Below are 19,630 nucleotides of genomic sequence, written 5' to 3'. Positions count from 1 at the left end.
CAAGGCAAGGCAAGGCAAGGCAAGGCAAGGCAAGGCAAGGCAAGGCAAGGCAAGGCAAGGCAAGGCAAGGCAAGGCAAGGCAAGGCAAGGCAAGACAAGACAAGTTGTATAGCACAATTCAACACAAGGTAATTCAACATTAAAAGCAGCAAGACACAATTAAACAGTAAATAACACATAAAATGAAATAAAATTAATAAAAGAAAAGAGGTAAAATAATAGAAAGCCCAAGTTGATAAAAAGTAAGGGCAGTAGAGTACAGAAGGTAAGTATTTAATTTAAGAGTATGCTTCAGCAAACAGTAATGTTTTTATCCTGATTTAAAGGAGCTGACAGTTGGAGCAGACCTCAGGTCTACAGGAAGTTTGTTCCACCGGTGAGGAGCAGAATAACTGAACGCTGCCTCACCTTGCTTGGTTCTGGTTCTTGGGACACACAACAAACCAGATCCAGATGAACCTCAGGGGTCTGGGAGCTTCATAGGAACTAACAGATCCAGCATGTATTTTGGTCCAAGACCATTCAGTGCTTTGTAAACCAGCAGTAAGATTTTAAACTCTATCCTTTGACTTATTGGGAGCCAGTGTAGCGATTTCATGACCGGTGTAATATGGTCCAGTTTCCTGGTGTTTGTAAGGACTCTGGGGCAGCGTTCTGGATCAGCTGCAGCTGCCTGATAGATTTCTTGTTCAGGCCTGTAAAGATGCCATTGCAATTATCCAACCTACTGAAAATGAATGCATGAATACGTCTTTCCATGTCTTGTTTAGACAGAAACCCCTTAATCCTAGCAATGTTTTCCAGGTGGTAATAGGCAGATTTAGTGATAAACTTTAGATGGCTGTTGAAGTTCAGGTCTGAGTCAATAATTACACCAAGATTTCTGGCTTGATTTGTAGCTGTCAATGACATGGAGCCAAGGTGAGCGCTGATCTTTTCCCTTTCATTTTTAGGGCCAAAAATGATCACCTCTGTCTTTTCTGCATTTAGCTGGAGAAAATTCTGGCACATCCACTCATTGATTTGATGAATACAGTTACTCAATGAGAGTAGGGGACTGTAGTCACGTGGTGACACTGAAATATAGAGTTGTGTGTCATCGGCATAAGTATGGTAGGAAATGTTGTGATGTTCCATAATCTGAGCTAGGGGTAGAATATAGATGTTGAAAGAGCTGGTAGCCACATCTAACTTTGACTGTGTAAGGTGGGCGTGTTCCAGCTCATCTCCCCATGCCTTTTTGTCCCACCTATTAGCATCAGGTAATCAACCTGGTGCGGGAGATCTGCCACATACTAACTAGCCTAACCTAGACGAGGACCCTTGGCAGACAAGAAACCTAAGGAGGAAAGGAGCCTTCAAAACCACTCTTTCAAAAACCATCGGCGCCATGATAGATCATCTGTCCAGTAATATTTATATGGTTCTGTTCAGGCCTCTGCAGACTGCAACATGTTTGCAGTCTTATATGATCATTACATCTCACACTGAAGGAATGGCTTAATCTTGGGTAAGACGTCTAGAGCGGTGTGCACAGACTGTACACAGATGCCCCCTTGTGTGGAAGGCTACAACCTGATGTGGGGAGATGTGGGTTGAAGCATCAACATGTGCAGTGGTAAATGAACAAAAAGTGAAAATGCACTGCTCATTAGTCACTTTTATATGCACTGAAAATAGTTTTTTTGTGTGTCGAAGGAGAATGTGTTCCCGGTCAGGATTCAGGCGAAGAGACCAGCTCTGGATTTCAGTATTACAAATGGGATGTGTCTCAGGTTACAGACACATCAGCGGGCTGACTGCTGTTACCACAACCTCACCAAACCTGATTCCTTCTCAGAGTCTCATGAGCTTATTTTCTTTTACATTTTTCTTTTTTGGGGGGTTTCTTTCAAGGAACTGGGCTGAGTTGCGTTAATACGTGATTTTAAGTTTAATTTTAATTGGCTGTCTGCATAGAGTCAGGCAGTGTTTGTTTGCAAGAACAGTGTGATAGTGGTGGCTTCGATGCAAGACCTGCAGTGACAGATATTTCCATGATTCTCTCACGAAGGCCATCTCAGACTCATGCAGTGTGTAGGAGCCTTCACGGGCGGCATCCAAAGGTGTGGGCTTTGGAGTGGTGATCCTTGACTTCCAAAACTGGCTCCTCGGCCATTGAATTTGATGTTTTAACATAAAAACACCCTATTTCTTCTGCTTTTATCTTCCTTTACATGCTCATTGACATAATAGTTGTACATTTTTTTGGTTACCTTGTCTTGTTTTTTACATGATTTCTGTTGTTTTGTAAATATTTACATACTCTGGAAAAAACTGAAACACTTAAATAAATAAATAAAGCAATACACTGAAGCGAGCTTAGACTGCTGCAGCAAACATTAACATGGTCTGTGGATACTCAAACTTATGTGGTCGAAATCTCAGTGATGCTTTGATGCTATCTTTTTAAGGTTTCAAGGTTGTTTTTTTTTTCCCAACCTCTTTATTGATTTAACAAATAAAAAGGCACATTATACATTCCAGAAGAACATTTGCATCAAAGAACAATGAGTGACCAATGAGTAAAACAAAACAAAGAAGATACAGAGCGAAAAAGAAAGAAAATAAATAAACAATAAAAAAAATAAAAATAAAAAACGCAAGTGATCAGTCAGGAATTAGGGTACTTATACTACTGGGCTTTTTGAATCATGCAAGATTTTAAATATTTTTTGTACTGAATGATTTCGTTTAGATATGCAATAAAAATTGGATTAATTTTCAAAAAGCGACATTTATGAATAAAAAATGTAGCCAATGTAATTAAATTAAATTATTGATTCCAAAGTCTATTTTTTTGTCCTCCACTTGTAAACCAAATTTAATGCTTTCAAATCTAAGAATAGGAATGGTTTGATCATTATAGGTTATCCAGTATTGGAAAGCATCCCCAAAGGTCCTAGTTAGGCTACAAGAGAAAAAAAGATGCTCTAAGGTTTCGATGTCTGCGTTACAAAAAGTACAAATATTCAAATCTAAATTAAACCTTTTATGTAAAAAAAAAAATCATTACATGGATAGACCTTTAAGGTTTCAAGGGTTAAGAGCCAAAAACTCCAGTTTTACTCCATGTTTTATTAGTTATTAGCACAGCGCCCTCTGGCGGCGGCGGACGGGACGCTCCTGCGAGCAGCCCGTCACTGTGTGACGTCACGGCGCTGGCCGAGGGGGCGTTCCTGGATTCTGCTGCAGCAGAAACATGACAAGAGGATGAGCAAGAGGGAGGGAGCGAGACACCCTGGTAGGAATAAACGGTTCGTCAGAGGTCTGGAGCTGGAGACGGCATGATGGGGAGCAATGACTGAAACCACAACGGTAAGACAGCGCTCTGATTTTTTTTTTTTTACCCATTTCGTCATCATTTTTCCACATGCGGCGTGAATGCGCGGTTCATGGCTTTTATTGATAGTGAACACAAAAGGCTGCCACTGCAGACAGGTGCACCTGCTTATATATAAGTAGTACGTGCCTCGATGCATTCAACTTCAGCTTCCGTGCGACTACCTTTTTTTAAATTTAGGTCGAAGGCAAATAACACCGAGGGCCCGGATCTCATCATCGACGGCTCGGGGTGAGATGATGATGGGATGGATGCTGTAAACATGGATCTCTATGCTTAGTCACAGATCTGTGTGGGGTACAATCATACAGCAGCATTGTAACGTAGCCTACATGTGAGACAGCTGAGTAAAATTCTGTAGCAGCAGCACATCATCAGGGAAAAGAGAAGCAAAAAAAAAAAAAAAAAAGGCTATTAAGGGTAAGATGTACTTTATTTATTTATTTTGCAGAGCTATAATTTCCATCATCACAGTGTGCCAGATGACTTTACATGTTTATGGTGATGAAATGCTTCACAGCTAAATGTTGCATCTTGTAAATCACAGCAGCCAGTCGCACTTTTGGCTCACCTTTTGTAAACATAAGACACCTAACAACTGCAAACACCCCAGATTGGTTTCATTCTGATGTCTTTTATTGTTTGTCTTGTTTGCAGTATCTCCAGATGTCTGCCTGTAAAGATAGTGAGGCCACTGATTCATTGCTGTGGTATTTTTAAACCGTATTCTTGTCCTCAGACAAAGACCCACATAATAAGACCATTCATAACAGCTTTTATTTGAGCTACACTAAATTCCCTTAACCTCATTTATAAGACTGCAATCAGAGCCAAATGTGGCAGTTTGACTTTACAACTGTTTTCAGCTTCCTAATACTCATGTCTAAATGCGCCACTGATGTGTGTTTTTTTTTTTTTTTTGTGAAACCGGCAGCCGACAGCAGGCGTGTGTGATTTAGACATTGCTCGAATAGTTATAGCCAGAGCTACAAAAGCAGGGCCTGTGGCTGCCAGGCTGGGCTGGGCCGGGCCGGGCCAGGCCAGGCCAGGCCATGCCAGCTCCACGGAGGTCTTCGGTGGAGCAGGGCACTGGGGAGAGGGCGCTTGGCACCTGATCAGTTACCACAGTGAATTCTGTTCCTGTCACTGGCATTTAGCAAGAGGAAAGCAGAGCAGAGATGACTGTTGTTGTTGAGCTCAGTTGGGCTTTCATGTTGCTGAGGCGGTGCTGTTTTATCAAACCGCTCCTCCACTGATACAAAATGACAGCCCTTGGCAAACATCTGTGCCAGTGGCCCACTACTTACCTCAACATCCTCAGCTGAGGAAGTTACCTTCCTTCACATGATGTCATTGCACAAGCCACAGCATGTATCATGGATGTGACTAAAGTTTATGCTTACGGAAGATTGTTTCTCACTTATCTCGGTAATTGTTAAACAAGATGATCAAAACAAGTCAGTGTGGGCCCTGGGAGTGGGAAGTACCTGCCAGTAGGGCTTTAGCTCCTGTTCCTTTTCAAAACAACTTCATGTCTCTGTGACTGATTTTTCCCCAAAGTTTAGTCTTTGGAGGACATGAAATGAGTCAAGTGCCCGTGGTAATCACGGCCCAATCACTGCACAGCTTTGAAGTGGACCCTGTTCTCCAGACGTCTCTACAGGTGGGAGGCCAATGTTAAGTGCTCTGTCTGCAGGCAGGGGGAGGTCATCTAGAGGCCGTGGAGGCAGAGGAGAGGCTCCTCTCCAACATCATAATAAGGAAAACTGGAGCAGTGTGTGTGTGTGTGTGTGTGTGTGTGTGTGTGTGTGTGTGTGTGGCCACCTTCCCACTGTCACTGTCTTTTTTTGTCAATTTTTTGTGACTGCTTTATTATCACATTTTCTTGAAGTCATTCAGAACCATTTTAAAGACTTTCTCTGTTCTATAAAACATGTTTGATTGGGTGCGTGTGTCCGTAAGTCACCCCCCTTGTCTAGTGCTGAGTCTGGAAGCAGAGGCTCCTGGAGACGTCCGCCACCGTAGCGTTCACCTCGCAAGGCCCAGAAGGCACAGCCATCCGCTGTCCTGCCTCGGATCAGCAAGGGAGCCGTTTCTAAATCAAACAGGATACCCTGGCTGATTCCATCTGCCTGCAGCGTCCATCACTTTCATTCATCAACATATACACATCAGGCTTCTTTTCTCTCTATTTTTTTTAACATCCTGTGTATAATAATTGTAATTCTTATTTGTCATCATTTATTTCCACTGAAATGGATATTGGGGGGTTCAATACTCTAATAAGGCAAAAAAAAGAAGCAAAGACTGTTTTTCAGTTGAATATAAATCATTTTAAGTAGAGAAAGCAAGTATGTTTTATTCGTTTTAATCGTAGATTGTTAGCCAGTGAAATCTTTTAGTAAAAAGCAATTCAATTCATGTAAATCAAAATCTCTGAAACCTCTTCTCTCTGACTAGAGGAAACAGAGACCCAAGATGGCTCAGTAGGTCAAGAATTAAATCAGCTTTTGTAGTTACAGACACAGTATTTTGTCATCAACCTTTTGTAAACTTCATGCGACTTCATCCAAATTAAAAAAAATATATATATATAGTTGAGGATGCTCAAATATTCCTGCAACAACAGCTGCACTTTAGATGTCAGATACAACTGGCATTGTAGCCATTTTTGCTTTATCTCTCTCTCTCTCTCCCTCTCACTCTCACAAAAACAAATGTCACTTCAGGCAGGCTGACCACGGTGCAGCGAGTAGTATTGTACAGAATTAGAAATGCCAAACCACAAGAATTAACTTTGATTGTGCTCCCAGTGACCAAGCCATTGAATGTTTGTTGTTTTTTGTTGTCGTTTGATTCGATGTGGCTCTTTTTAGACTTATACTCCAGCCCTAAAATCTTACAGCTGTGTTCCAGACGGGCTGCATGTAAAAATGCAGAGGTCTGGTCCCGACGTTTTGCAGAGATTACCCGGCCAGCTGTCGTTAAAAACTGCCGAAGATCAGCGAGTGTGCCAGCGGCGCTCAAACACACAAGCAAGTGCGACACTGCGGTTATCGTAAGGCTGGACAATTAACCAAATTCAAATCAAAATGGTAATTTGATGTAATCTAATTAGTAAATGGCAAAGGCTGCAATTATAAACATTGTCTGCAGCAGGCTTAAAACTTGACTAGTTTGACAATGTATTCCCTTTGTGACCATTCCCGTCACCTTTATGTACTCGTCATGACTGCAAAAGGCCACAGTCCTGATATCTGAAGGTGGATGTGGAGGAGTTCAGTTGTAATCCTCAGAGAAGTGGCTGCTGTTCAACCTGAACTCAGAGATGAAACATCAGTCCCAAAGAGAGGAAGATTGTTTTGTATGGAATTATTCTGGATGTGATGAGGGAGAGACACGCCGCAGGAAAGGAGTAAACATGCCACTATACCAGACAGCTCCACAAACCATCACCAACGTTTTCTTTTCTAGGATTTTGCTGCTGAAAACCAGGAATGTTCTATGCTAAGGCCGTGAAACTGATAAATGTATGGCATCTGTCCACACAGTGACTAAATATGAGTTTAAAAACAGTATCCGAACTCATGATAAAAGATATACCATTACGCCTTCCACATACATCAGAGAGGTCACATTTAACTGTGAGAATCACAAACCAATTCACAAATGTGGATTAAATTCATCCGGAAAATCTCTGGTTTTCGGGAGTGTATATGATCGTTGTCTCTTGAGCATCTCAGATTATTTGTCTTTCATGAAAGAAAGCTGATCAGAATAATTTTTGTTCAAGTCCTACATACTTCAGATTCTTAAGATTTCAAAAGTGAATCGTTTTTTCTTTCTAATCTGTGAAGGTATGTTGTTCTTGACCTGCTGGTGTGACCCGATTGGACACATCGACATTTTAAATGATTCTAGTACTTGTAAATATAAAGGATATGTAACAGGGATTGCTTCGTGTCTGCAGCTAAATGGAGGTACGGTTGCCAGCCTTTGTTGGTCTGAACACCGATTTGGTTCTGGGTTTGCTTTATATGCTCCTCAGTGGAATTCCTGTTGGGCCTTTTTGGCGAGTTGCACAGCAGACTACCTCACCATCAGTAGCAGATTTCACGCACTCCAACAGGGACACCTTATTGATTAGTGAACCCGAGGATTGGTCGACCTCTGGGATGAGTCTTGTGTACCTGTGTATCCTGAGCTGCCATTCCGTCTGAGTGGGGGTCGAAACCGCGTGCAGTTAACGGTTTATTGTCACAAACTGATGCAAGACGTTTGTCCTTGGATTGTGGGAGGACAGAGAGGCGGGGGAAAACCTCATCCCGGTGTGAAACCAGGAGCTTTAATCGGTGTGAGGCAACAGTGTAAACCACCAACCAACCAAGCCCCCCCCCCCCAAGTAGCCAATTAGTGTATCCTCAACTGTGAGGGGAAACAATAACAAGCACAAAGCTTATACAATAATTCTATGCACGAGAAGTCACACCGTGGATGTTCCTCCTTTAGCTTCAAAAGTTTCCAATGTTTCTTTTATTTTTTTTCACCTCAGGTGCTAAATCAAGAATTATGTTATGTGATCTTGCTCCGTCCACCCACTACTGCACACGGCAACCCACACATTCAATCCAGTAGTGGTGATGCACTGTACGGTGGCGGTGGTGCGAGATGCCGACTCTGAAATGTACTGTGGTCCTAATGCTTTCCTCTCTTCTTGAGACCGTCTTCCCTTCCCATCCAGCAGAAAATGTGATGGGCTGGTTATTTTAGGGGTTTTGTAGGACAGGGGCAAAGATGAGCCTCAGTTAAATTAGCTACAGTATTTTATCCTCAATATTTCTTTAAGTGTCGCAGTATTGATGAGAAATAGAAATGGCTGCTCATTTCTTGCCAACTCACTTTCACCCTCCAAGAAATTTAAAATTGTCCCTAAAGAAGACATGTCTTAGATTTGACATAAACATTGGATGGCAGTGCAGATACTCACCTATAAAATACTTTTCCAGCAAGCAAAGTGTCAGATAAAATGTGCTATTTTTAAAAGAAATGATTATTGAATTAAGTAACATGACATATCTTTTTTTTGGCAAATCAAAATAAACCTTGGGAAAATGTACTATACCGTAATCCTTTTTTAGCTCCATGCTTAATATTTGTGACTGCTACTTTTATTAATTACAGACCGTAAACAGCCGTTTGTATCCCCCTTAAAACTGCCGTTGTACCAATCACGATATCAGTATTGGAAGTGCTCGCAGACACTGCCGACAATAACGGCATTGGTTTCATCCTGTGATGACTGAAATATTGATCGGGTCTGATTTATAGTTTTGTGCTTTCCCGAACTTCTCCCAGCTGTCGCCAAGTGGGAGGTGGGGTACACCCTGGACAGGTAAGCGGCCCACCTAAGTGGCTAAGCAGTATCGTAAAAATGAAAGACTAAAACTCCAGCAGAACAGCTTCAGGGCTCTGCATTGCAGCATCAACTGTAATGAACTCATGGACTGGCAGAGACTGACCCGGCTGTGATCTGCCCAACACAACATTGTTCACCGCTTCTCGATAAATAATTGAGCTGACAAGATCAGGAAGTACTTCATGAAATGGTAGCTTAGTCCTATGGCTGTAGCTGTGTGTGTTTCTCAAACTTAAAATGTGGATACATAGGAGATGTCAATATTAACAGCTATATTCTTCCTCTGAGAGTAGCCGGATGCGTGAACTTGGTGATGGCAGCCTTGTCAGTCTAAAATCATATTTCCAGCCGAGTCTTTGAGCCACTTTAAGAAATGTGCAAGGTTTGTGTTTTTAACATGAAGGACCATCTCCCTCACAAGGGATCCGAAGAGCGCTATTTTAAAAGCAAGCAGTTTCTTCTTGTCTCCTCTTGACATTTTCTACAATCTCAGTGGTTTCATGAAATCCATCAATTAGCCTTCGATACGGCTAGCACAACCTGCTAAATATACAAACATGCTAACACAGCATACCGTTGGCATCTTCTTAAAATCGAGCAAAAGTAAAGAATGCTGTTCTTCGGGGAGGCCGTCTCTCTCAGTCGCAGCTGTCTCCTCGTTGTACTGCGTGGGAGTCTGACCAGTCGGGAGTGAGGCACCGGCCGCTGTGGAGGGACGCTTGAGGGAGCTGACATTTTCAGGGGTTATGAACTTGTTTCGTGCCCCTCAGCATCAAGCTCTTTGGGCTGTGTGCTGCAGACGAAGCTGAGGTGCTTTCACAACTAGAAACAGCATGACTATACTTCAAGCTCTTAAAGAAAAAGTAATCTGCTGCTTTGCAAAACGTATATTTGTTGCAATAATTGGATAAATTGGATGTCTGATAAGTGCTTTCTCGAGACACCCGAATGTGAAACGCTGGAACTTGAAAACAACATTGACTGCGTTTCCATGCATCAATAACCTTTTTAAAACCCATATATTTGCAATAACCCGAATTTGCACGGCCATGTTGAATAACCCGAATTTGCTCATATTCTGGTTTTTAAAAACCCGAATATGACCCCTGGGTTACTCCTTTTAAAATCCGAATATTCGGTCATGTAAACGCCAAACGGAATATCCCCATCAAACGGAACATGAATTTGTTTTCTGCGCATGCTCTGTTCACAAGGAATCCTGGTCTTTTGAGTCCAGGAAGTTCTTATAAACATGGAGAAACGCAAGACCAGGAGGAGACTAATCACTTCATAAATGTAATGAAGGATATGAACATTTTAGTATTTGTAGACGGTAGAAAGTACGGGGATAGCGAGATTTACAAGAAGGTGAGTGAAAAGTTGCACGAAGCAGCATTTGTTTTGAATTTGGAAAAAGGAAGAAGAAGCGGAAATTAAGCTAATTGCATCATCAAGTTCTCCGTGCGTCGCTGGTTTGATGGAGATATCCCAAATGATTAATTACCATGTATACAGGGATAACCCTGTTTGCTCACGCATGTAAATGGAATATTCTGAATGTTTCAGTAACCGGAATATTAGCAATAACCCGAATTTTGACTGCATGTAAACGCAGTCATTGAGGTGCTCCCTCCACCGGCCAGGTACTGCTCAGACCGTCCACAGCACCACAGATATAAATGTAACTGGAATATTGTAAGGACACATTTTAGTGCAAATTGATAACAACTCTCCGGTCCGAGGAAATGCTGCGCCGGCAGTGTTCGGTGCAGCATTCACATGCAGAGTGACATTATTGCTTCCAGCAGCTTTTTTTTGTCGTCATATATTTCGTGGGTAGTATGTAGGACCCTTTTTTTTTTTTAAAGAAGTAATTAAAGATTTTAGAAAGCAACAAATGTAACACATGTACTTTTCAATAATGAGGACTCAACACGGTCGGCTTTTGCTCGGGACGGAGACGTAGGGAGACGTAGGGGCAGAGGCAGGGATGGAGACATAGGCGGCAGAGATGGAGACGTAGACAGGGGCAGAGGCAGGGACTGAGACGTGTAGGGGCAAATGCAGGGACTAAGACATAGGGGGCAGAGATGGAGACGCAGAGACGCAGACAGAGGGGTAGCGACGGAGACAGACAGAGACGTGGGAGCAGAGACGGAGGCCGCCCGACTGATATGAAGCTGCAGAACAAAGCATCGATTGAAGCTTGTCCTCTCAAGCGAGGACTATAAAGAGGAAAATTGTTTGGCTCGTTGTTTGGTGAGACATTACAGGCCAGTCCATGAATGTCCTGTACCTGAAGAGCAGGCCATGTACTGAAACACGCTGATAGATTGTGTTGATTATTAAATATTGATGCAAGGTGGAAGTGATTGGGTTTCTTGGAACTGTGTTCATTTACTTCTCCAACGTCAATTATCCCGAGCTGAATATTTTTTTTGCCGTGTTTTTATATAGGAGTCATGTGTTTGTAGTCGTGGCAACGGTCTCTAAACTGCCCGCTTTTGGCATTTCAGCAAACTAAAACATTAGAGGGGAACAAAAAACAGGAAACGGTTGTATTTTTTCATTTATAGATGTGCATTTTCTTTGAGACACATGATTTTTATTAAATACAGGAACAAAATAATAATCCTATTATGGTTGTGGGTTTTACACGTACAGTACAGAACATTAGATGAATAACAAAGTATAACTATTTTCAGCAAGCCAATGTTTTTTTAAAAAAGAAGCCAAGGTGAAAAAGAGACCGTGGAAGAAAAACATGGGCAATACTGAGTACCGCCATGATTCAGTGACTTTTGCCAGTATCTCACATTGTTGTGGAGGAACTTTGACCAATTCTTCTTCACAACTTTGTGTCATTTCATTAAGGTTTTTAGTCATTTGCTCACAGACGGCTTTCTCCATTTGTGTAGGCCATTTCAGAATGTCGATTCTTTAATTTTTTTTGCTATCGTCCTGTGGCATGACCCAGTTTATCCCAAGCTTTCGCTGTTGAACTGATGGCCTTACCTCTGCCTCTAGAGTACTCTGTTGTGCAGAAGAGTTCATGCGTGACTACGTGACCACAAGAGGCCCAAGTCCTGCGCCTGCAAAACAACCCCAAATCCCTCCAACCCCTCCACCGCTGTGTTTGACAGTGGACATGAATTGTTTCTGCTGACATGCTTTACTTGGTTGGTGCCAAACGTTGTGCCAGAGATTAAGGCAAAATAATTCCACTTTCTGTCATCCGAACATAGGACATTGTTTCCGAAGTCTTGTGGTTTGTTCAGGTTGAACAGTCGTGCTTTCTCTAGTTCTTGTCATGTACTTTAGTATTTAATACCCACAGTGAGACCTGTAGGGTCTGAGATGTAGTTCTGGATAATTTGAATCACATTGTTTTGACTCAGGTTGTCCCATGAATTATCACTATAATCTGATGTACGTGCAACTTGGATTTTAAGGTGCATAATGCCTTTAACAGTTTTCAGGGAAGTATGTAAATTGCAAAATTTGGATATTGAAATATCATATCGTGACTCAAGTATTGTGATGTGTATCGTATCGTGAGGTCCTTGGCAAAACCCACCCCTAATATTATATAATGGATAATGATCTGGAACTTGATTTTCAAACACAATATGGCATTATCTGTCAGAATTATTACAACTGGCTATTTTACACCAACTCCTTCATCCCCACTTTCCAGATGTATGCGTGGCAACAGCTGCTTCCCTAAAGCCATTAGTTACGTCTTTCTCTTTTGGCATTGTGTTAACACACATCATAGATCCTTTTCCAGCAGTAAGTGGGTACTTAGTATTGCCCACATTCATTTTTTCTCCCCCTTTTAGTTTTATTTTTGGTGAATAAATAATGGCAATGTGAAAACCGCCTCACGTTGCTGCTTTCTAAGTGTTAAGACCTACTTTGTTCCTATGTTTTTCTACAGACACGCAAACACAGGATTAGGGATATGAACTTTTGCTCTCAACTGTGTTTTTATTTGGTGGTTTTGTTTCCACTTGTGTTTGAAACTGAGAGAGTGGAACGACATGTGGCTGTGCTCAGGCATGTAGATAAGGTGGGAATGAAAACCATTTTATTTCAGTCCTCTACATTTTGGCAGCATTTTGTTGTAACATTTGTTGGCTTTGAGGCCGGTTAACATACTGAAGGCTGAGAGAGACTACACACACACACACACACACACACACACACACACACACACACACACACACACACACACACACACACACACACACACATACATAGTTGTGTTCTCACGCTGCTTCGGTGAGTGGATCATGGGGTGTTCATCTAAAAGTGAACACAGCAGTTTCAGCTTGTCGGTGCTCAGCGCTGCGAGCTGCCGCTCAGCCTGTACTCTGGCGCTGGAGCCTCAACTGGCCTGGCGAAGCTGCTGCACGGAGCCAGAATAGAAGATTTTATTCTCTGCTTGTGCTGAAAAATTCAGAATCTCCTCTCCAGCAGAGGAGGGATCAGACTCTCTCAGGTTTAAGACTTTGTATTGTGTTTAACCGAGAAGCCCGTATCTTCTCCATCCTTTTGCAGGACCGTTCTCCTACCAGTATTTTGCAACTGGAACTTCTGGCTTCAGCGTCTTGCTGACAGGTCAGACTAGTGTTTCCTGTTATACTTGGAAGAAGTGGACTGGGCTAGTTTCCATCACTGAATTGTAATTTGAGATTGTCTGCTTTTTTTTATTTGCTATTATTCAATTGCAATATGTGCTGTAGATGTTTCATATATGTACATAATATGAAGATGTATAGCAACTATCTCGTAAATTACGTTATGCAAGAAAAGCCCATGATACGTCAAGCATCAAACTTTCTAATCAAGTGTGTATTCGAATAAACAAGAAAAATCCCCTCAGATGTTTTTGCATGTTTAAAATCGCCACTCCCCTCTGCTCATCTTTTTTTCTTTTTTTTTTTGGTTGACACCAGCTGTTCTGCCACAAGCTAATTCACCATCAGCTTGACACTATGTGACCTCCATTTCTTATGAAAAAGGTTTCACCCGCCATCATCAGACTAAACTAATATACACTTTGTCAAGTCAAGATGGTGCTGCAGCAGCGCAGGCTTGAGAGGATTCCAACCGTGTTCAGTCGTACAGTACACGATCTTTCTTAAACATCTGTGACATGTTGCATTTGTTTATCCATTGCTAATTGTATGTCATCCTTCAGTTCATGTTTTTATTAATTTTTTTCTTCCAGTAAATGCATCATTATGTCATTGGCAAGCACGTTGTGGGAGTTTTTCCATCTGAATACAGAATAGCAAAGGAAGATATTTGTACTACCCACATGGTAGAAATAACCCACAGAGAAATGTATTATTACTGTTTTATTTAGGCAAGGCACGTTTATTTGTAGAACACATTTCATGTACAAGACAATTCAAAGTCTTCTACATACAAATATTTGTATAAATGCATTCAAAAGTAAGAGTTTAAAAGCAGAATAAAACAAATAAGATGCAAGACATAAAGGTTGCAGTGCATTATGGGAGATTACTGAAATGCAGCAGTAAATAAAAAGGTTTTCAACATTGACTTTAAGCAGAGTTTCAGCAGCCCTGGTGCATTCTGGGAGTTTGTTCCACACATAAAAGCTGAACGCTGCCTCACCATGTTCCTAACTCTGGGTGCAGAAAGTGGGCGTGACCCTGACGACCTCAGGGTTCTGGTTGTTCCAACATGGACCGTTCAGAGATTTATGAAACAACAGCAGGATTTTCTATTCTGCTTATTTATGCATCAGTTTGTGTTGTTTAGGCATTTCTTTGAGGCCATTTTGTTGCTTTGTCTCCCTTTTTCCCATGTCTTTTACGAATAGAGGTGTCCAAGACCACACAGGTCCCTTGGGCATATGTACAGATATCAGTTATCGATCTGTTATTCTACTGTTTTTTTTATCTAAATGTTTTTTTATTCCCTCTGATACATCAGAAATATTATTATTATTATTATTATTATTATTATTATTATTATATTTTAAATGATGGCACTGTACCTTGGTGTCTGTATACCTGATACCAGACACACTTGTATTTGTATCAAACAAACAAGCAACTTAAAAAAGAAATTAATGTAAAATAAAAGGGATTTTTCCATTTCTTATTTGAGAGCGTGGTTACAAACGTGTCCTGTTAACCGCAGCTGACCTTGGTGAGCTAACAGGATCTGCAACATGGGGTTTTTCAGTTATGAGGGAGCTGCAGCACAGAGCGTCTCAGTGGTTGGACTGTGTGTTCACCTCCCACTTACTGTGTATCAGCCTTACGTGTGGGCGATCACCGCTCACTGTGGAGACAATTATCTCAACTATATCTCATCCAGTTACTGTAAAATGGCTACATGCATAAATACAGATCATGGATCACGGAAAAAATGGCCTCCAGCCTCATTTTCTTTTTTTAATGTTTTTTAATGGAACAGTGCTGTATGACAAATTACCTTCTTTTAAAGATTGTGTCGTCTTGTCTCCTGAGTTCGTGTTGTGCTGTGAAGCTGGGCTTGATTTGTAAAGTTCCCTTGGATGCATTAACTGTTATGTTCATTCATCCTTTTCAATCAACAGGCTGGATCACTGGTGATTTAAAGTCGTGACATTTCACGTAGTGTTACAGATAAGGAGGAAGTAGTGGGTGGTTTTCTGTTTGCTTTAGTTTTTTTTTTTTATATTGACAGGTTGTTTTTTTTCCTTTCATGACAAAAGGTAATTACATTTAGACAGCTGCAAAGATCTTTTAATTGAAGCATGCTGAAAGGTGGGGGGTTGGAGCTGTGTGGTAAAGTGCATTATTTTAAAGGAACAATGAGCCTCGATGGGATTGCCGCATCTCTGCGCTTGGTTTGATTGTAAATTGCACAATTCTACATATAATTAACAGATGTTATATCTGCATCTGATGGCCGCTGACCTTATGTCACATAACAATTTAATACTCTTGTATTTCAGAGTGTATTCGATGGGATTTTTGTTGTGTCTGTTGATTTTATAAAAGGTGCCGGATGGTTCAAAAGCTAATCACTGTATCTGTGAAGGTTCTGCTGGCAGAAGGCTCGTGGCCCGGTGGACCGGGTGAACGTTTGTGTCCGAGTGTTTTGAAAACACAGTTACATGACAAATGCTTGACTCTCCTCCGTTACTGATGCTTGTGTGTGCAGCAGTGGAACTGTGAGGTTACAACGGCACCCAAACATTTAAGCAACAGAGAGACGGTGGCTGTTACAATACAGTTAGACCACAAAATCTGAGATAAAGCTGGTACAGTAGTTGTGTGTCTCTGGCTCAGATACTGTACTGTGTTGTGGCTTGCAGGAGCAACTGGTTTCATGCAGAAGCTATCTACTTCCAGGTTTCAAATCAAAAGTGTAAACTTGTATTTTTGCGAGTCAAAAATCTCCTTTTTAGTTTCAGTATTATTTCTATGGCATTTTAAGTAGTTTCCTCACTTGCATTGGCAATTCAAAGCATGCATTTGTATAAGGAGACTTTGTTGATTCAACAGCAGTAAAGTTGAAAGTTTTGGTAACCTGTGAGGCACGTCCTCACGTGCTGGTGCCACCTAATGCCACTGAGCGGTACGAAGAAGGCTGCAGTGTGAAATACGGTTTCATTTGAACAGGTTGTAAAATACGAACGCTAGGAAGCTGTGACCACTTTGGAGGTCTTTATATCAGCGGGTCAGACGCCTGGATCAAGCTGCACCTACTACATAAACCTCTGCTAAATACCCAGCATGCTGCAGTGAGCGCACGCGTGGAGTAACTTGAACGTGGCCATGATGATTGTGACAAAGAGTGTCGACTGCTGCATTTTCTTTGTGGCTTTTAGTTCAGGTACTTCTTTTTCACTGGTCACGTGTTTGTGTCTGCTCACACGACAAAGTCTCACCACCGCCGCCTGCCGTTTAGGAACATCCCATCATGCAGCAGCCCAACAACGACCCCCTTCCCTTTATGCTATTTCCACCAGAGAGAAATGTGCCCTGCAGAGCATTTCCTGCCATGGTAATGACGAGGGCACACCAAAGGTCTTTAAAATTGGTAAAAACATAAATTAATTGGGTTAATTTTGGTGCCAGCTGTGCGTGTGGTGATCTAGTGATAAAAAAGAGAAAGATTTGTTTGTAAGAAAGTTGAAATAAGTGGAGATTCAGGGGAAGAGCTCATTACCTAAACCCTAAACCATACACAAATTTTAGCCACTTTTACCTGAAAATACAGTACTTATTCACAGTTTGTTTTTCTTAAATTGGTAGCTGATAGGGCTGGGTATCGATTCAAATGTCAAGAATCGATTCGATTCCGATTCTTAATATTCAGAATCGATTATCATGATTCAATCCGATTCGATATTGATTTGGCTTAGTGTTATTTAAAATGTTTTTTTGAGCTGTTGCCTGAATTATATGACTGTAAAATAACTAGAGAAATAATAATTTCACAATAATTATTGTGAAATAACTAAGAAATAAATAACTCAAACAGGCCTTTCAATATCCATTTAAAGTGCAAAAAAGAAAGAAATTGCAACAGTTCATGCAGTAAACAAATCATCTTATCTAATTTATTCTGTCACCACGCACACATATTGCCAAAAGCACCTGGCATTTTTCAGAAGTGTCATGACAAACTGTGTGTCCGACTACTGGGATTAAAGTTCACCTGGCGAAAATGATGATGAAAAAAAAAAATCGATCTTTAGACATAAGAATCGATTTTTAGGAATTAATATGAGAATCGATTTAGAATCGGAAAATCGATTTTTTTCAACACAGGCCTAGTAGCTGATTTGCTGATTTACAATTTGCTACGACGTCCTCAGAGATGTACCACTCTGGTACGATATTGGGTGGTTTAGCGAAAAATACATTAAAATCACTGGAAAAATAAAGAAACAATCAGCTGTGAAATTCTGAACAACAATTACATATTCTTCCTTGACATTATTATTAGTAATGGATCACCTTTTTTACTTTGGGTGTTTGACGTCAACTTGAGTTGGAACGGATATGCATCAGCTTTGAACGTTTAGTTTGATAACGTTTGTAATGTATGTGTGTGTTTCAGGGCCCTCTGATTCCCCAGAGTCTTCCTCTCCTCCTGCGCTGCTGCTGAAGCCATGGACTAGAGCTGCGTCTGGTCCCGTCGGTCCCGCCGGTCCCGTGGTCATCAGATGGCTTCTCTACATCTGCTAGCGAACGTACGTCTGATGACACTGGATCACGTTCACCACAGTACACAGTTTTATGCTGCTTCTTGCGTAGACAAGCGTCAGTTGGGTTAAAGTCGTCAAATTTTAGGTTCTTATCATCATAAAGTACCATCGAAAGATTAAAAGGTCTGAATAAACAGCACAAAACTGAGTAATTCAGAAGTGAAATATCAGGCTAAGTGCATATTATGAGAGGAAACAAAAATTGCACCTGGGGGAGAAAGACGGAGTCGGTATTATTTAGGTGATGATGTTAGATTGGTCAGACGACTGAACTGTATCACTGAGCAGCGACATTACAAGGTTCATGTGAAAGTCTGTGTTGAGCTGATATAGGTTCAACAGAAAATTACATGTGAACTAAGTTCACAAAAATAAAACCTTGGAAGAACCCATCTGTTAGTGTTTTAACAAACAAGGACAAGTGGTTCTTTGTCGGTTTAAAGATGACGTACATGCAGCCTCAAATTAACAACAACACTGCATATTATATAAGGCATTATTATATTCTAAGGTTCAGTTGACATGCAGAATCAGTGTGTGATTAATGTAAGTACCTAATTACCATCAGCAGCAATAAAGTATTTTTCTGTGAGATTGCCATCAGTCTTCAGTGTCGCTGCTGTTTTAGTTTTGAAGGTCTGGATGTTGACTGGGCCGGTGCAACACCTTGACTCTTTTTTTCTGTCTTCCTGATGTATATTTAAAGATGCACTTTGGGTGATTCCCTTTGCATGACCTATTTTGGGCTAAATTTTAGCTGTTGGACAGATGGTCTCGGATTTGACTTTAGGTAATGTTGCTATACGGGGTTGACTCTGCATCTGCAAGATATCCCGGTCCTGCAGCTCCAACACCAAAACAGCACCGTGTTTGAGAGTTGGTATGAGGCCTTTGTGCTGTCAAACACAGGACTAAGCTGCCAATCTCTACTCTGATCAGTTGTCAGCGTGCCAGATGGTTCTTGGTTTGTGTGGTTAAGACACACTTTTGCAAATATAAGACGACGCTCGTTTAATGTAGTCGAGCAACTACTATTGGTTTGGCAACATAACAGTTTAGCTGACGTGCAGAATGTTCCTCTTCAACACTCCTGGCGCTGAAAATATTGTCACCGTTTTGTTGCATGCGCTTGTTTTGTGGAAAAGCTGATTCATCATCTGTGTGACAGATCTGCTAAATGTCACTGTGATTATTGGTAAGATGGACAGTATGACGCTCCTCAGACCCACATGGTTTTAGATCAGGAAGAAACACAAGCTTTGTGGCGTTATTGAGTCATGATTAACTCCCACGGGAAAAGCGATCTGAATACGGCTGCGCTTAAGGGAAAAGATGAGGCCATGGCTTATAATAATCTGTCATTTTAGTCTCAGTCTATGATATCAGACCCAAAGATTTATTGTACTGCAAACCAATATTTACACTATATGGGCACCTTATTCTTCCTGTCCCTTCAGTCCTCCAGGAAAGAAAATACGTCATGGGTTGTGTTTGTGCAAAACATTTAGTCCTTTTGGACAAACTTTTGTGCCATTTTGAGCTATTTACCAGCTATTTATCTTTTCTATGTAAGAATGTAAGCTTT

General features: G+C 41.2%; 1 protein-coding gene across 1 annotated transcript in view; it reads left to right on the top strand.

The window, feature by feature from the left end:
* Nucleotides 1–3,234: 3,234 nt before the first annotated feature.
* Nucleotides 3,235–19,630, top strand: part of otud7a (OTU deubiquitinase 7A) — a 34,242-nt gene continuing 17,846 nt past the window's right edge. The window contains exons 1-2 of the mRNA XM_061721820.1: nt 3,235–3,357; nt 17,898–18,030. The gene's annotated coding sequence lies outside the window, so the exon portion shown is untranslated. The remainder of the gene's footprint in view (nt 3,358–17,897; nt 18,031–19,630) is intronic.

This window comes from Cololabis saira, chromosome 5 (genome assembly GCF_033807715.1).
Source record: "Cololabis saira isolate AMF1-May2022 chromosome 5, fColSai1.1, whole genome shotgun sequence".
NCBI lineage: Eukaryota > Metazoa > Chordata > Actinopteri > Beloniformes > Belonidae > Cololabis > Cololabis saira.
This window is presented reverse-complemented; position numbering and strand designations above follow the sequence as displayed.